Here is a 5,548-nt window from a genome sequence, read left to right as displayed (position 1 = left end):
AGATCGAGGTAAACAAAACAGACTTGACCCACTGGGCACACACTGGTTGAATCAACGTTGTTTCCACATCATTTCAAAGAACCAACGTGGAATAGATGTTGAAATGACGTCTGTGCCCAGTGGGGAAGCTCAACAGTAAAGACTCACACAGCAATTTAAGTAGCTGACAACACTTGTACAGTGGATTAGATTAAGAGATAATTGATTTAACTCACTTCAACTCCATTCAGACAATGTGTATTGAAAGTTGTAACCTACATTTGAAATTAATTTAAATAATACTTTTAAATGGCAATGTTTAAAAAACAAACAAATTCACCCATATGTACAGTGTATCCTATATACACATACAGTGTATATATAGTGAACAAAAATATAAACACAACATGTAAAATCGTTAAAATTGTTGCATTTATATTTCTGTTCAGTGTACAATCTATGAGCTACCCCACTTGAACAATTTTTCCTCTTTAATTATTTGAATCAAATAGAGGACTTGTGAGTTGTCACAGCTTGTGGTGGTTGGTGGACAGTGACTGATCTATTTAATTCCTTTGAAAAGAAGCCCAGCAACTAGTGGCATCAGCACTCCGCATGTAGACTCAGGCTCGTTCAGTGCCTGTGAAGTAAGTACATGTTGTTGTGTCCATAGAGATACCATGGTGCACAAGGGCGGGCCGTCATGATAGCAGTAGCTCTTCTGATTCCATGTGTTTGCCCTTCCCTTCCTATCTTCCTCTTCAAACACACACACACACACACGGCTCTAAATGAATATTGTTCATTGGTAGCACTGGTGCTCCTAATATAAAAAAGTTAGGAGCACAACATGAAATCTAGGAGAACCAGAATATTTATTTATTGATCGATATATAGTATATTGGGCCTATATCTACTTTTGAAGCACATATTGTGCTCTAGAAACCAATATTTAACCCTGTAAAGATATTTGTTTATTATAAAAAGCTAAAATGTTGATACAAAAACCTGTAATTGAAATGAATTCAAAGTGGTTTGTGGAATAGTAGGTTTCTACATGGTGTAAAAGCTCTACCTATTGAGATGCATTAAATAGAAAACTGTCTCTTTAAGAGCGCAACGTTTTTGAGTGACGACATGCAAGAGATCAGTCATTTTTTAATTGCTATGATCATTGATCTTCTAAAGAAGCTAGTCATTTTCCTTTCTTTCTGTGCCCCCAAATGTTTAGATATATTGGTAAATTAACCAGGTTTTTGGCTAGCTAATAAGTTAACATGAAGGAACAAGGTGTAAACAAATGCCTGTGAGTGGATTTGGAACGACCTTCGACATGGTTTACGAACAGGGCCTAAAGAAAATCATGTACTTTTTACTCCATACATTTTCCTTGACTATGTGGATTATGTAGGAGAGGCTTCCATTAAAGAACACCCTCTGTGTTCTGTTAGACAGGTAACTCTTTATCCACAATATAGCCAGGGGTGTAAAGCCATAACACATGTTTTTTGTTTGCAAAACAAAAGACCACACACTTGATACAAATCATCATGATATCAAACCCAATTTTATTGGTCGCATACACATATTTTGCAGATTTTATGACGTGTGTAGTGAAATGCTTATGTTCCTAGCTCCTACATTGCAGTAATACCTAACAATACACCACAATAACACCAACTTATCTGTTATGGCTTTTCAATCTCTGCTATTTCATGGATTCAGAGCTATCTATCTAATAGAACGCTTCTCTAATGTCAAACATGTAAAGTGTGGTGTAACGCAGGGCAGCTCTCTAGGCCCTCTACTCTTTTCAATTTTTACTAAGGACCTGCCTGTCACGAATCCCGCTTCCTGAGTCTGGGTTTGCCTGTGTGTCTGTCCTGGAGTGTGTTTCAGGTGTCCTGGAACGCACCCTGTCTGGTTGCCGGGCGAATTAGCTCATTGGGAGATTGGTTTCACCCGCACCTGTTTCCCGTCAGTAATCTGCACACCTGTCCTGATCATCATCTCTACCCTTCAAAAGCTCTGACCTGACTTCCATTCCCTGCCGGATCGTTAGCCATGAATAGTATGTTGTGCCTGAGTACCAGACTCCAGTTGGATAGAATTTGTTTTGTTGTTTTCATTTACGTATTGCTTGCCTTGAACTTACCTCCGTTTGTTTTGTCTTCAGTTACTCACCTGGATCATTCACTCCATTCCCGCCTGGTTGACAGAGGATTCTGCTACTACATTGGATTCACCTATTTCCTCTCATCTACTCACCACCGCTGCCCGTTACGCCATCTGGATATATCTACCTTTTCACATTTCACTGTAAATAAATACTCACCTTCTTCCTACGCTCCTTGTCCTGGTCTGCTTCTGGGTTCGATCTTGAAAGATCGTGACAGAACGATCCGGCCAGTAATGAACCCAGCGGACCTGGACTCCGTTTGCCATGCCATTACCCTGCAGGGGAAGAAATTGGAACAACACAATACGGCGCTACAGGAGATAGCGAGTTCGATCCAGAATTTATCTGCTAGCTTGACACAAGTCCAGGATCAGCTCAGTTTGCAGGTGATTCATTCACTACCGGTTTCACCCATCTCACCTGCCGTGTCTGAAGCGGTTCCATTTCGTGAACCCAAGGTACCGACGCCTGATAAATATGAAGGGGATTTGGGAAAATGCCGTTCGTTTCTTATGCAGTGTGGGTTAGTGTTTGATCTACAGCCCCATTCTTACGCCACTGACAAGGCTAGGATAGCCTTTGTTATTGAACTGTTGCGTGGAAGAGCTCTGGAATGGGCTTCAGCCGTTTGGGAACGACAGGGAACTTGCACGGCTTCATATCAGGAGTTCACGGGAGAGATGAGGAAGCTTTTTGATCATCCAGTCCGAGGTAAGGACGCAGCTAAACGTTTGTTCTCTCTTCGCCAAGGAGATCGCAGTGTGGCAGATTTTATGATTGAGTTCAGGACATTGGCTGTGGAGAGTGGTTGGAATGAGGAGTCACTACAAGCGGTTTTTTACAAGGGGTTGTCAGATGAACTTAAGGATGAGCTGATTTCTTATCCAGAGCCTAGTGACTTAGACAGCTTGGTCGCTTTATCTATTCGGGTTGATAATAGAGTCCGAGAGAGAAGGAGGGAGAAGCAGTGGGGTCTATCCAATCAATCTGTAACTCGGTTACCATTCGGTTCAGGAGGTGAACCAGGACGTATTGATCGTTATTATCCACAAGGGATTAGTGGAGGAGTCTTGCCACCAGATTCTGAACCAATGCAAGTGGGGCGACACGGGCTAACTAAGGAGGAGCGCCAAAGTAGACGTGAGACCAATAGCTCTTTCTACTGTGGTAGATCGGGACATTACAACTCCGCTTGTCCACAGCGCCCGTTAAAACTGCCCGGCTCACTAAATTTGGGAGGAATTTTAGCGAGCCAGTTTCAATCTCTCAAGGATCTTGTCAGACCCCGTTTTCCTGCGACCCTTATGAATAAGGATCAGAGTTTTGACCTGAACGCTTTTATCGATTCAGGTGCCGATGGCAACTTTATGGATGCCGACTTGGTGGAACAGCTGGGGCTTTCCAAGGAGCAATTGCCGGAAGCCATTGAAGCAACCACTCTGAACGGCAGTAGTCTGGCACGGATCACTATGAGGACTGAACCGGTTAAGATGTTGGTGTCGGGAAATCATTCAGAGTTTATCTCTTTCTTCATTTTGTCCTCGCCCCATGTTCCTCTGGTTCTTGGTTACCCCTGGCTGAAGGAACACAATCCCTCGTTTGATTGGGTGACAGGGAAGGTAACTAGTTGGAGCATTGAGTGTCATGCTAACTGCCTTAGGACTGCCTGTTCTCCTGCTGTTTCCAGTCAGGTCAGTGACTCTGCTCCTCCTGATTTGTCCCTGGTTCCAGAAACATATCACGAGTTGGGTGAGGTATTCAGTAAACAGAAGGCTCTGTCTCTTCCTCCCCACCGACCTTATGATTGTGCGATTAATCTGTTTCCTGGATCTGCCTTTCCCAAGGGACGGTTATACAGTATCTCTCGACCGGAACGTGAGGCCTTGGAGACCTACATCAAGGAGTCTCTAGCTACAGGTCTCATTCGGCCATCGTCATCACCTTTGGGAGCAGGATTTTTTTTTGTGAGCAAGAAGGATGGTTCTCTTCGACCGTGTATTGATTATCGGGGTTTGAATGAGATTACGGTTAAGAACAAGTATCCCCTGCCCTTGATGAGCTCGGCTTTCGATTCCTTACAGGGTGCTACGGTTTTTACGAAGCTTGATTTACGTAATGCTTATCATTTGGTTCGGATCAAGGAGGGGGACGAGTGGTTGACTGGGTTCAATACTCCGATGGGACATTTTGAGTACCAGGTGATGCCGTTTGGACTGACCAACGCTCCGGCGGTGTTCCAAAGTATGGTGAATGACGTTTTGAGAGATATGATTGGGATTTTTGTGTTCGTTTACCTGGATGATATCCTCATCTTCTCAAAGGAGCTTTCTAGCCACGTTCTGCATGTCAAGCAGGTCCTGCACCGGTTATTGGAGAACCGTCTGTTCGTGAAGGCGGAGAAGTGTGATTTTCACGCCCATACAACGTCCTTCCTCGGGTACATCATATCCAGGGGAGAGATCAAGATGGACCAAGAGAAGGTTCGGGCGGTTCGGGATTGGGTCCAGCCCGGTACAAGATTGCAGCTCCAGAGATTCCTGGGGTTTGCGAATTTTTATCGGAGGTTTATCCGTGACTACAGCCGGGTGGCTGCACCTTTAACTGCTCTGACGTCTTGCACCAGAAAGTTCTGTTGGACTCCTGAGGCAGACCGAGCATTTCTGGACTTGAAGAGCCGATTCACCAACGCCCCGATTCTCTCTCAACCTGACACTTCCCGTCAGTTCGTTGTGGAAGTGGATGCTTCTGATGTGGGTGTGGGCGCCATCCTGTCCCAGCGTAGCTCCACTGACGGTAAACTCCATCCCTGCGCTTTCTACTCTGGTCGTCTTTCTCCAGCTGAAAGAAACTACGATGTGGGTAACCGGGAGCTTCTCGCTGTGAAGCTTGCCTTGGAGGAGTGGCGGCACTGGTTGGAGGGAGCGGAGCAACCGTTTGTGGTCTGGACTGACCACAAGAATCTGGCTTACGTACAATCGGCTAAACGTCTCAACGCCCGTCAGGCTAGGTGGGCCTTGTTTTTTGGACGTTTCAATTTTTCCCTGACATTCCGACCTGGGTCTAAGAACGGGAAGGCGGACGCCCTGTCCCGGATGTTCTCTAAGACGGAGGAGAGTGGGGTCAAGACTGAGACGATTCTTCCCCAGAATGTTGTCGTGGGAGCCGTTACATGGAGGATAGAGGAGGATGTGATGGCGGCCATTCGGACGCAGCCCGGCCCCGGTAACGGTCCACCCGGTCGGTTGTTCGTACCCGAGTCGGTCCGTTCTGCTGTCCTTCAGTGGTCCCACGCCAGCAAGATAGCTTGTCACCCTGGCGTTGCTCGGACTATGGCACTACTGCGCAGACGTTTTTGGTGGCCTGCCATGGGAGAAGATACCCGGAGGTTTG

This window comes from Salvelinus alpinus, chromosome 1, assembly GCF_045679555.1.
Source record: "Salvelinus alpinus chromosome 1, SLU_Salpinus.1, whole genome shotgun sequence".
In the NCBI taxonomy this organism is placed as follows: Eukaryota; Metazoa; Chordata; class Actinopteri; order Salmoniformes; family Salmonidae; genus Salvelinus; species Salvelinus alpinus.
Note: the sequence above shows the minus strand (reverse complement) of the source record.